Source organism: Tursiops truncatus, chromosome 16 (genome assembly GCF_011762595.2).
Source record: "Tursiops truncatus isolate mTurTru1 chromosome 16, mTurTru1.mat.Y, whole genome shotgun sequence".
In the NCBI taxonomy this organism is placed as follows: domain Eukaryota; kingdom Metazoa; phylum Chordata; class Mammalia; order Artiodactyla; family Delphinidae; genus Tursiops; species Tursiops truncatus.
In genome coordinates, this window is record NC_047049.1 from 57446615 (window position 1) to 57460074 (window position 13460).

The 13460-nt window shown below is 48.8% G+C and overlaps 1 long non-coding RNA gene across 1 annotated transcript; it reads left to right on the forward strand.

Moving 5' to 3' along the window:
- The first annotated feature begins 5747 nt into the window (after positions 1–5747).
- Positions 5748–8881, forward strand: LOC141276672 (uncharacterized). The gene is made up of 3 exons (XR_012326587.1): positions 5748–5786; positions 7277–7450; positions 8776–8881. It is a non-coding gene; the product is annotated as an uncharacterized lncRNA (long non-coding RNA).
- Positions 8882–13460: the final 4579 nt, after the last annotated feature.

A 13460-nucleotide genomic window follows, 5' to 3' on the forward strand; every position in this document is an offset into this window, starting at 1 on the left:
GGTCTGGGCAAGAGGACAAACAGAAATCCCCATCCTGACGCCCATTAGCACAATGACTTGTCTCACTCTCAGCGATCTAGACCTTGGCTGTCCAGTATGGGAGCCCCCAGCCCCGTGGGGCTATTGAGCACTTCAGATGTGGCTGGTCCAAGTTGAGATGTGCTTCAAGTGTAGGATACTCGGATTTCACATGGAAAAAAGAACATCAAGTATCTCAATAATTTTCATATTGAGTATTGAGTACATGTTGACATGATAATATTTGGGGCATAGTTAAATAAAATATATTATTAACATTAATTTCAGCTGGGGGACTCCCCTGGTGGTCCAGTGGTTATGCGCTTCCACTGCAGGGAAAGGGGTTCAATCCCTGGTTGGGGAACTAAGATCCCACATGCAGTGAGGCACGACCAAAAATAAATAAATAAATAGATAGATAAATAAATAAAATTCTGCCTAGAAAATTAATTTCACCTGTTTTTCACTATGTGGCTACTAGAAAACTTTAAATTGCATACATGGCTTGCATTATCTATTGGACAGTGCTGATCTGAAGGATCAAAAATTAAATGTAATTGAGGTCTTTCCTGGTGGCACAGTCGTTAAGAATCCGGCTGCCAATGCAGGAGACACAGGTTCGATCCCTGGTCCAGGAAGATCCCACATGCCGTGAAGCAACTAAGCCCGTGCACCACAACTACTGAGCCTGCACTCTAGAGCCCATGAGCCACAACTACTGAGCCCACGTGCCTAGAGCCCGTGCTCCGCAACAAGAGAAGCCACCTCAATGAGAAGCCCATGCACTGCAACAAAGAGTAGCCCCTGCTCGCTGCAACTAAAGAAAGCCCGCACGCAGCAACGAAGACCCAATGCAGCCAAAAATAAAATTAAAAAATGTAATTGAATTCAAAGTGAACAAAGGTAAATTTTTTATCAAAATGTAAGTTAAATGAAAACAATAAAACATGAAAAACATTTCCATGTACATTTTCAAAAGTTCTTTTTCTAAAATATTCAAAGTTTCTATTAAAGGTAAAAAGGAATATGTAATTATTGAATATCAAAGTTTTAAATCAAAATGATCTAAGTAAACCTCAAAATCTTAACTCACGTCTTTGAAACCTTTGTTAAATCTTATAAACGACTGTTACAAAAATAAAATGATTGACAATTCTAGTAGTCAATGTAAAGAACTGGCATTTTGCTTCACAGTTATTACATCTAGACCTACATATATATGCTTTAGAGAAGCCTATGAGTTGTTTAATGCACCAAAATATCCCTCAGCTGTTGTGTGACTGTTGTGAATACCACAATAACGCCAGGTCACCTTCAGAGCCCTGGAGCAGAACACAGACGCACAGTGGATGCTTGGCGCTACCAGGTTCGGCCGGATAAGCTGTCTGTTCTATCAGCCATGGGCTTCCACAGCTCCAATCCTCCCTGGACCCCAGATTAGCAGCAACACAACCCACCGACCTTCACCTTCAAGGAATTCAGACCGGTCACCTTTTGTTTTGAGGACACAGAGTAAGGGAAGGGGAAACACACTCTCTGCGGCCTACGTGGTGTTCGTCACCAAAGTGGATAGAGTTACAGGTCACTCTTTGCCTGTGCCGAAAGCCAAATCGCAGGTGAATGAGGCACCCATATCCTTTTTATTTTTAAATTTAACACAGCAAAGTTCACTCTTCTTAGTTTTACTGACAAACGCGTATAGTTGTGTGACCACCGCTATGACCAAGATACAGAACATTTCCCCACCCCCAAAAAATCTTACCCAGGTTTGGTATTGCTGAGTTCTTGTTTGGTTTTAGCTATTCTAATGAGTGCTTAGCAGCATCTCAGTATGTGTGTGTGTGCGAGAGAGAGAGAGAGAGAGACAGACAGACAGACAGACAGACAGACAGACAGATGCATGGACCTCTAAAGGGCTCCTGTTTCCAGGGTCTGTGGATGATATTGTCTAAGGGAGTCAAAAAATTCCCCTCTTGGATTGGTGATGGTAACTCTTCTAGGAAAATGCCATGGTGGGCTTTTTGATGAGAAAGGGAGGCCCCTAGCTTAGCCTGCTTGGGAGGTTGAGACTAAAGGAGCTGACGTGTTCGGCATAGTCATCAGAGAGGAGGAATCGAGCCTTTTGAAGGAGCTCTAGAGAAGAGGGGAAGAGGCCCAGAATGGAGAAAAAGGAAAGCTGCGACAATTGTATACACGGAGGGGAGCCTCGTGAACATGACAGGTACAAGGACGGTCGTCTCTAGAGGGAGAAATCCCCTGGGGAGGGGGCCCAGACAACAATTTTCTAAGAATAAGGAGCTCAGACATTGAATTTGGAGTTGTCTCCTGTTCTGGGCTGTGGTCCCCTCTGCCGCATACAATGGCGCTGAGTGGGTGGTGCTTTGGAGGAAGAACAGAAGAGGGTGGTGTCGCACTTGGGGTGAGGTTGAAGGAGGGCGAGGCTGGCGGATGCCAGTGAGGTGGAGAGGCAAGAAGGCTACAGGGAAACTGACTCAGGAGAAATGAGAGCCATCCTACCTGTACTTCTCCCAGAGGAAAGCAGTCCTTCAAGATGCTGTGGAGGGTCCTGGGTGGCCTGCGGAACATGGGCCTCAGTCTGTTTGCTTTTCTTCCTAATATGAAAGAAGAAAGACACTTCTTGGAGGGCAGAGGACGTATAGCCATCAGACTACACACACCTGCAGCCGAGGTGGGAGGGCACCCTCGCCCCGGGGCTCTAGCTAGATTCAGCCTCCACATAAAGTCAGGTGTCCACAGCGCACTAGAAGCCTCTGGAATTTTTAAACCCAGAAAAGTCATGTATTATTAAATCTCACGTATTCGTTTCCTGCTGCAGCTGTAACAAACCACCTCAAACTTTGTGGCTTAAAGCAGCACTTATCTTCTTACAGTTATGTAGGTCAGAAGCCTGACGTGGGTCTCACTGGGCTAAATCAAGGTGTTGGCAGGACTGTAGTCCTTCTGCAGGTTCTGGGGGAGAATCCGTTTCCTTGCCTTCTCGAGGCTTTTCTTTGGCTTAGGGCCCCTTCCTCCATCTTCAAAGCCGGCAACAGGGAGTTCAGTCCTTCTCATGTGGCATCGCTCCACCCTCTTCTTCGGTCTCTCTCTTTCACTTTTAAGAGCCTTTCTAATCGCATTGGGCCCACCTGGGTGATCCAGGCTACTCTCCGTATTTTAAGGTCAGATGATTAGCAATCTTAATTCCACCTGCAACCTTCATTCCCCTTTGCCTTGTACCATAACCTATTCACAGGTCCCAGGCATTAGGATGTGGACATCTTTGGGGGTGGGGTGGGGGTGGCTGTATTCTGCCTATCACACCTTGCCACTGGGCCTAAGTGGGATTCTGATCCAGAGAAGCTGGGACAAAGAGCAATGTCTACCTACACGTGAAAATGGAGAAAGTAGAGGGAGATTCTGGGGGAAGGGCGTTTGTTAATGAAAATCAATGGGTCAGAGAAAGCGGTGGTGTTGGGGAGAAACCTATGTCAAATGTTGCCGTATGTAAGTTCCTAAGAAGCTACCATGAAAATAACAGCTGTTTCTACAGATCACAGTTTATCTGCACTAGGGCAGCTTGCTGTTGCACAGAATCCTGGTGGACTATGCCTGGAGTCCTGAACAGTTGGAGACATCTCTGAGTCCAGTTGATGGTTACCTGGCTTGCTCCCATCCTTGCATAATGGTGTGTTTGCTGCGTCCACACAAGGCAGCTCTTGGGGTATCTACCCACGGCCTGAGCTCTGCCCTGAGAGCTGCGCAGAGAAGGCTGTTGTTTCTCACAGGTCAGCCCTTCAGCTGCTAGAAGACGGACCAGGTGTCTGTTGCTGCTAGCACCACTCTTTTCTAAAAACCTCTTCCCAGGGCTTCCTATAGTTCCTCATAAATAATGATGTTTCCACCCTTCCCCACCCTGGTCACTCTCTTTTGGGCATCCTTTAATGTGTGAAGGATTGGGGGCATGCGGGGTATGGGGAGAGGGGCACCAGTCTTCTGGTCACAGCATTTAGGGGCTACTCTAATGGAGGTGATAATCCAGCAACCCACCTCATTCGTTTCTTGGCCTTATTTACTTGGCCACCCTTCTAGACAGTGTGGAGTATTATCCCCCTCTCTTACAGGTTATCTATCAACCTATCTATCTGTCTATCTCAGATGTCTTTAGATATTTGATTTTTTGCCCCCTCTCAACTTATATCTTCAGCAGCTCCTCTTGCCTCCTGAGCCCTTACCTTGGGCTGGGGTTGGGGCTAGGGCTGGGACCGGCCCCCCAGGCTCCCAGCTAGATGGAAATCTTTCTTCAGTCTTTGTCAGATCCAGCATCTCTGGCTCCTCTCGTTCTTGGGGATTGCAGAAGGGCCTTTGACCCTGCTGCTCTCACTCCAGCACTTGACAGCAAGGACATTTGGACCCTGACATTTTGACCTCCTTGTACACTTAGATCCTGAGAACTCTGCCTTGTGAATATTCTCTGCACCAAGAAATCAATAGAAGCAGAGTCTTTTCAGAAGTTTCGCAATGAAAAATACCAGAAGAAATAATCACCCTAAATAAAACCGCCAGTAGCTAAACATGCAACTTGTGAGGAAGATCTTTGGTTTGCTGAATACAAAGTTGCAGAGGCCAATATAATGACTCCAACATAAAAAGACCCTATTAAGTGAAGGATGTGGAGAGACTGGGGACCCCCTTCCCACTCCCCCTAATCCTTCACACATTGAAGGATGCCCAAAGAGAGTGAAAGGATGGGGAAGGATGGAAAACCACGTCATTCATTAACAGGACCTATAGGAAGCGCTGGAAAGATTTTACTAGAAAAATAGAGAGGCCTGGACAGGACCACCCCCCTTCAGCCCTAAAACGGAGGACCACAGTGGTAGGGGTGGTGGTGGGGATTCTGGAGCAAAGAAGGCTAGAGCCAAAGAGGAAGGAGGTTGAGAGAAGGAACCGCCAAGAAGAGAGACCTGGGAATGTCTGTTGAATTGGGAATATTTTTGGCACCCTAATACCATCCAGCATTTTTTAAATGTTTAGCATGTGCCAGGCATTGTGCTAAGTACTTTCCAAACTTTATCTCATTTAACCCTCATAACAACATAAGAGGGCAACATTATGATTATTTTCCCCACTGAAGTCCAGACAGATTGGACACTTGCTGGAGGTCCCACAGGAAGTGACACAATGCAAATGAACCCAAGCTTCCAGAGTTTCTCTGGAAGGCGGAGGTGTTTCACTGATCGCCCTGCACGATGTGGCATTCATTCCAACCACTCTCCAGAGACGGCTCCACAAACTCCCAGAAAAGACTGGAGTGGAGATTTCTCCAGGCTGGGTGCCCCCCGACCCTCCCACAGGCTCTGTGCCAGTGGGCAAACCTCCCCCGTTCCAGCTGTTCCAGGACAGAGCCCTGGGCAGGGCTGAGCAGCCACCTGGCCTCGTCCATCCCAAGAAAGCAAAGCTGGGAAATTCCCCCTGCCTGTCCCCGCCCTGGTGCCTGCATGTCCTGCCTCTGTAGCCGGGCCGGGGACAAGCGTGTGGGCTCCAGGTACAGAACTCCCGAAGTCAAGGGTTTCAGGTCACACTGGCAAATCATTTTGCGAGCAGATGCCACGGGTCTCTTCTCGGACTGGGCAGCACACAAGGTCAGCGTCAGCAGATCTGACCCTAAAAATAGGCTCTTGGATGCCAGTCGGGGTGGCTGGGTGCGCTGCTGCCACACGCCCCACGGACCAGCACCTACCGACCTGGCCAGGACCTGGTGCGCAAAGGTGAGCCCCTTCGGTGGGAGGCCGGCACCTGTTGGGTCCAATCAAATGTTCTTTGGGGGCCTGGGTGTGGGGATTAGAAGACCCCTTTCCACCCTGTTTCTGGAGCGGCAGAGAACAGCTGACATCTTTTCTGTTTGACAGGCTTCTTCTTGCCCCGTCTTTCCCTAGAGACTCCAAGAAATTTTCTCCACTTCCCTTCCTCTAAATCTAGGCTTCCAGTTCAATGACCATTTCTAAAGGATAATAGGGCAGGTTAAAGCTCATTGGGCCCTTCTGAGGCCCTGGATGCATTGTATCGCATATCATATTCCAGCAAGGTTCTCCATTTATCCATTTAGCCAGTAGAGGGGAAAAAAATCTCAGCGGGAGGTGGGGGCGGAATGGAGACACCCGTAGTGACTCACATCAAGCATAGGGCAGCACAAATTACAACTAAGTACTCCAAACCCCGGGGATGAGAACTCTTCCTGTGTCCTGGGTAACGCTGAGCATCCTTTGGACAGAGTGACTATTTTTGAAGCTTTTCCCAGTCCTGGTGGGAGGATGGGGTTGGGGATGACTGCTCTGGTAGAGACGGGGAGACTGGGTCACTGAGGGACTTGGCCTCTGGACCAAGACAGCAGCGCGTGTAAGCAGGATGGTGGGAAGATGTCTTGTGTCTCAGACCAGGGCTCTCCCATTAGATCCTGGGCCCTTGTCCTGAGGCCCCAGTGGCCCCTCACGGGCCTGGAACCCAAGGAGTGGGGGGCTCTGACTGTTCAGAAAAGCTGAAAACATTCCAAAGGGAAAAACTGCTGAGTAAGATGGGACAGGGCATGGGGTGTATGTGGGGTGGGGTCTCCTCGCTTCCGATCCCAGCATCTGAGGGGCTCTGGTACTCAGTGTTTGTTCTGTTGCCCTTCCTTGTTCTCTTCATGGCACAAGCAGATTGTTCCCACCAAATGACATTTGCAAACAACACCTGAAGGGCTTCTGACTGAGTCCCGTACAAGGGAAGAGCCTTGGGTATTGTCGGGGCGGGGGGGCAGTGGGACGTGGGAGAGGGTCTGAGGAGTGACGGGGAGGTCGGAGGCTCTTCGGGGGCAAAAGCAGATCTGGGCTGAGGGTGAGGGGGGGACATTGGTCCTCTACCATCTGATAAGCTGAAGCCCTCACGGTGGACCTTTCGGTCCTGGGGTGGCACTGGGTTGGAGGGAACTGAGTCCTGACGGAGGGTGGAGTTCCTGTGGCTGTTGACAAACTCGAGGGGTACAAGGACCAGAGAAGGGCCCTGAGGCCGGGGGCTTGGCTGTTAGTGTTCCCTGCAACCCTGGTGATGCCCAGCTGGGTCCACTTGGGGAGGGGGCAGCCTGACCTCCACGGAGCCAGGGTTGGCCTTCCCCCGACGCCGTGCAACCCCATGAATCGTTAAGGGGCCCTGGCTGACCGTGTGCCAGGCATGGTTCCGAGAGCTTCCCTTCTGAGTAGCAGCTCATGTACTTACTCCTCAGAACTGCGGCAGCCCTGGGCGGGGTGTACCTTGTCGACGTCGCTTCAGATGAGGAAACTGAGACACAAGGCCGTGGAGTGCTTTGCCCGACATCACACAGCCCAGACCGCAGTGAGGCCAGTGCGCCTCAGGGCCTGACGGCAGAGCCACTGAGCTTGGGTGTCCCTCCCGTGGGGTGAGCTGGGAGCGGGGGCACGCCTCTCTCTCTCGCTTCCCCCCGCTGCCTGAACTCCCACCTGGGCCTGGGGGCGGCCTCTCCAGGTCCCGGTGCCTGGGAAGCCGGGCTGGGGCCGCGCGGGGGGTAGCTGCGTTAGTCCTCTTCAGCCTGACTCCAGGGCACGCACGTGGTGCTTGACTTTTCGCTTCAGGTGAGCCTTGATGGTTCTGGGCCTACCACTTGCGCAGTAAACAGGGGATCAAGTCTCATCACAGCCTGGCATGGCCACCAGGTATCAACAGGCTGGAGAGAGACCGTACTCCCCCTCCCAAAAGCCTTGCCTGTACTTCACCCATGAGCAAAGGCGCCCCATCACTCAGAGGAGGATGCTCAGACTCATTAGCGCCCTGACCCATTTGCCACAAGTACAAAAACCCTTGGTCCCTGCCAAACTGCTTTACCCCGCTCCCTTACTCTCCCTTAGCTAAGTGCTAAGCTCAGCACTTAGCTCCCAACACAGCTGGGAATTCCCCACCCGCCCCCGCCGCTCCTGTCCCCCTACATGACATGCTCTCCGAGTCCACGTCCATGTGTTAAGGACTCATGTTATCCCCTTTAACCAACAAGCAGGGAGGCGCCGATGTTATCCCCATTCTGCAGATGAGGAAGCTGAAGCCTGGGTACGTGAGCCCCCAAGGCCGGTGAGGGCTCTTCCACAACTTCCCACTGCTCTGGGGTTCACGTGGGGAGGGAGGTCTAGGCCCAGGCCCGCCCTCAGGAACGTATACCTTGTGACTAAGATACAATGACCTATCTAGTGGCCTGGGTGCGGATGCTTGGCTGCCTGGGTTGAGGCCCAGTCATACCACTTACTAGCTTGGTATCATGTGACTAAACTCTCTGACCCTCATTTTTCTCATCTGTAAAGTGGGGGCAGCTATTCCCTATCGAGGATGTTTTGAGAGTAGATAATCACCAGGCACACGTTAAGAGTCACCGAGTATACTGGTCATTTCGCTGGGTCCTGCCAGGGCCTGGGTTTCTCAGTGAGCTTTTGTGGCATCTTTAAGAGGTGGGAGCATGGCCTACAGCCTTCCCAAGGTCCAGAGCCTGCCCCGTGCAGCACTGAGACACCGGCCTAGTGAGTAACAGTGGTGGGGACAGGAAGTGAGAGGTGGTGAGACCATGGTGAGGGCTGCACCCCGCCAGTCTACTCCCCCATCTTTCTCCCACACAAGGAAGCCTAATGTTCTGAGGTGACACAGAGTGGGCAGTGATTCTCAAAAGAGCGGGGCTAAAAGGCCATCTGTTCCTGAATTCATGAGCTGTGTAATCGCCTGCAGTGTTTCCACCACAGCTGGCCTGGTCAGACATCATGGCCTCTTGTCTCCTGACCCAGAGCTTCCTCAGCCCCACTGGGCCGACCACAGAGATCAAGTCCATCCCGGCCGGCCGCCTTGTCTAAGAAGGAAGCCACATATGAGCATTCAGCCCCCTCACAGTTTCCAGGAGGCCCAACTCTGCCAGACTGAGATTGGAAAAATCAATTAGGAGTTCATAAATTACCACCCCGAAGCATTTTGAAACCATCTGAAGAGTTAATCAAACAAGTTAATGACATCAACACCATCTTAGAAGAAATATTAAATTACCTCTTTAAATGAAGTCATTTCTGTTTTTTAAATAAAAGGGTTTTCTATTAATTCACATAATTGCCTCCTATTAACATACTTGCCAGAATCCAAAAGAAAAAAGTATCTGTTAAACTTGGATTGTGTCTGATACATTAGGAATTAAACTATAGCAACAAAAAATTCCTAGGGTTTTTACGGCCAGGTTTTAACTTTTTAAAAATCCCACAACTTTTATTTCCTAGTTGGGATCGTTTTTGTAGATTTAAGATGAGTAAGGACAAGCATGACTTGCAGTAAATTAAAAATATGTATATGTATATATGTATACTGCTGCCAAATTCTGCCCCTCCACGTACCCTGGCAGTAGGTATTACTCTCCTAATAGAGTAATTTTCCCAACCACAATAACATTTGTACCCTCCCTCTTCTTTCAAGGCACATTCCAAACCCAACTTGGGTGGTGTCATGGAAAAAATGTGGTATGCATGCAACACACACTAACTTTCCCCCATGAGCCCAACGCATTAAGGAACGTAAATATGTGATATCCACAGATACAGAATACCTTCAAAGGAAGAGGACACATTTTTAAAAGATTAGATTATAACTGCTCTACTAGACCAAAAACTTGAAGAAGCCAGAGACCTTTCTGGCCCAGCCCATCCCTGGTGCTGAACAGAGGGATGTGAAGGCATGTGGGGGCAGGCAGGGCCAGGCCGAACATCTGAGGTGAAGTAAAAAACAACAAGGGAATTTCCTGGGTCCAGTGGTTAGGACTCTGAGCTTTCACTGCGGACAACTCGGGTTCAATCCCTGGTTGGGGAACTAAGATCCCACAGGCTGCACACGTGGCACGGTCAAACAAACAAAACAAGGCCACTTCCCATGCCCACTCATGACCCACCAGAGCACCCCTGATGCTGGCTGACTTAGCCTAAACCAAGACCAAGGTCAGGAAAGTCAAAGAGCCCCAAGGGATGGGGAGGGATGCTGCCCTCTTCATCTGAGGTCTGCCTCCAGTCAAAGGGGAAGGAATCTTCTTTCAGAGGTAGATTTACCCCAAAGCTTCAGAACCCCTTGCACCAGCCTCTTCTAAGGCCCTGCACCTGTTTGTTTTTCTTTTTCTTAAAGAAATGGTATACATTTCAGGAGCCATAAAACTTGACTTCCTTCTGGTTTCCCGGGAAGCACTGAGGGATTAGAACGACTTTGTGACACGACCTAGGCCTGGTTCTGCCACCAGAGGGCTCAAGGAGGACACAGGCCCGCCTTTGGGGAGCTCACACTGACTGGGAGGGCGCTCAGTGCCACATGTGATGTAAACAACACCTGGTTAGGCCTTGTCCTGAAGGCCTCCTTCCCGTGCCTCAGCCCGTAGGTTTAGGGTGGGCATCTGCTACATCCAGAACGGTTCTCAAATACAACTTTCACAGGCTCTTTTTCCCCCTCCATATACTCAAGTAATATATGTTCAGCACAGAGATTTATAGAGAAGATGGTTCCTTAAAAAAAGAGAATCGCATATAATTTTTCATCATTCTAAAATAAACATAGAGCCAGTGTTAATATTTTGGTGACATGTATTTTTCTATAAGAACGGAATCAGACTGTCCACGCTGCTGCATAAACTTCTGGTCTCTTCTCTCTACCAGCACAAGCCTCTTCCCCTTTGATTTCTCAAACCCACCACGAACACAGCTGTCTGTCCTAACAATTTCACTGAAGGTTTGGGGTGACAAAGAGAGGGCTGACGCTGCCGGGGGCGCCGCAAAGTTAGGCATTAGGGTCACTTTTCTCAGGAGTCCCGTGGCTGTGTGCCCTGGATGCTTCTCACCTGGCTGTCTCTGGTCCCAAGCCCTCCCTTCGCCACTCCGCAGCAGGGTCCCTCACACCCCTTCTGGGGATGTTCTAGAGGCTTGGAACGCCCCTTGGTTTCTTGCACAGAACAATTTAGCTCTCTTTGTTCACTCCATCACTTTCTGAATCACGCTTTAGGACTTACCTTTTCCCCAAGAAAAGGATCCTTAAATTGTGTTTTTTTGTTGAGCAGGAGGCCTGTTCTGTGGCTCACACTCCTGGGCATGGCTACCCGGCCAGTCTCTGCAGGCTCAAGGGGTCCACTTAGGGGTTTAAGTTGCCCACTCAAATGAATGATGCATCTCTCCACTGGGCTTCTCCCATCTTCCACCTTAGAAAGCAAAAGAATTCAGGTTGGGTTTTTGTTTGTTTGTTTTTAAAATCGCCTTTACCTCTCTTGTTACAGCTCCATTTTATTAAAGAAGAAAGCGAAGCTCAGGGAGGATAAGACGTGTAGATCTGAGTCCTCAGTGACTGCTGGGGCTCTGAGAGCAGAGAAGAGCCACAAGCCAGTGAATGTGGGGAGAGAGGGACAGAGAGGTAGAGGAGCCCCAGGAAAGAGCCAGGTCCTGGGAACACGTAAGATGGAGTGAGAAGTCACAAGCAGCTTCCAGCCCAGACTGTTCTATTTGGCCAGCATAGTTAAAAAAATATAGACATGGTTATTTATTATAAAATAGGATTATTTATTAAAAGAATCCCAAAACAGAAGACAGAAAAAAAATCTCCCTGAGTCCTGCCACTGTCCACAGTATTGATCTTTTGCTGGGTTTTTTTTTTTTTTTCTAGTTAAAAACAAGAACAAAAATATACAAGTTAGTTTTTTTCTTAATTGAAGTATAGTTGATTTAGAATGTTGTGTTAGTTTCAGGGGTACAGCACAGTGATTCAGTTATATACTATATATATATATATATATATATATATATATATATATATATATATATTTGTTTTTTTCTTTTTCAGATTCTTTTCCTTTATAGATTATTACAAAATATTGAGTACAGTTCCCTGTGCTATACAGTAGGTCCTTGTTGGTTATCTATTTTATATATAGTAGTGTGTATGTGTTAATCCTAAATTCTATAAGGGTTTTTTTTTAATATATAAAGTCAAATCATGGTGTCAAAACTATATTTTTGAATTCAGATTAAAGCCTTTCCTCACTGGGCAAGGGAAACCTTTAACCAAACACGAGCTGTACCACTGAAAAGTCTGAAATGGAGTCAGGATAGGGATCCCTATTTTGATTATTCCTGGATATATCTCCTCAAAGGCAAGGGCACTGTTTCACAGAGGAAGATGGCACTCCAGATCTTATGGGTCAAGTAACACTTGGCCCTGCATTCTCTGTTATCACAGTGTCTTTAAATGCTTTAAAATTAGCAGTATCTTAGTTTGGGTTCCCTCAAAGGTGGACGCTGAGACCAGAGTTTGGGAACAAATTGTTTGTGAGGTGTTCCAGGAAGCAGGTAACTCCATGACCAGCACAAAGACCAGAAAACAGCCTCAATCAGGGAAATACAGGGGCTTGTGTGAGGAAGCCTTTTGTGTAAGGGAGCTGTCCACTTATACCGCAGTGATCTCAGCTGAGGAATGTGACACGACAAGGATAGCCTGTTACAGCTGCCTGCTGACTTAAAATTTTAAAATCAGCAGATTTCCCACAAAACTCTGGCTTTCTGACTTTTCATAAAACCATCCGACCATCTGGGCTTGCATTCCCACATGGAATGGCAAGCTGCCACCCCCTTCCGTGGGGGCATTTGCTCTCTACTCTGCCACAGTCCCCACCACTCCCTGATGCCTCCTACCTGAGGCCAATAGTTAGGTTCTTGCTTGTTTGTTTTATTCTTTAACACCCAATGCACTTAACTCCTCTGTGTTACCTGCCTGGCCCGTCCAGGAAGGAGCCTGAGTCTGCTATCCTTTGAGGAAGAGGCAGGCTGCTGCTGCACATATAGGCCATATAGCCTTCAAGTTGGCATGTGGTTTCCTGGGACCAAACCTTTAAATATGAAGCTGTAACAGGAACCTGGAGGCCTCTCTTGACAACCTGCCCAGCTCTCATTATGACATTTAGCCTGTGATTGATATTGTATGTGTCATCAAGACCTTGGCAGTTAATCTCTAGGTCGAATCTATGGAAACCAAACAGAACAGATTTGTCTTCCCCTTCCATTTTGGCTGTGATCTGGGAAACAGACACTCCCGGCCTTTCTGAGATCCAAAGATCTGGGAGCCATGCAGAGAGGGATGCACACAAGCCGCCTTCAGGATTTGGAAAGATTACAGGTCTGTGGTTTCTGGACGGCTCTGTGCTTTGTTCTCGTACCCCATCCAATCTGCATGCTGGAGGATAATAGATCCCAGAGCTCCCTCTGCGTGCCAAGCCGCTCTGGGTAGACCACACCACTTCCTCTTCTGTCTGGAAATCCAGCCGAGGCTTTCAGCACGGAGATGGGGATGGGGATGGCTCCTTCCACAGTATAATGAAGGAGGACCAGCCTCCGCAAGGGTGAGGTCAGCTTCAGTAA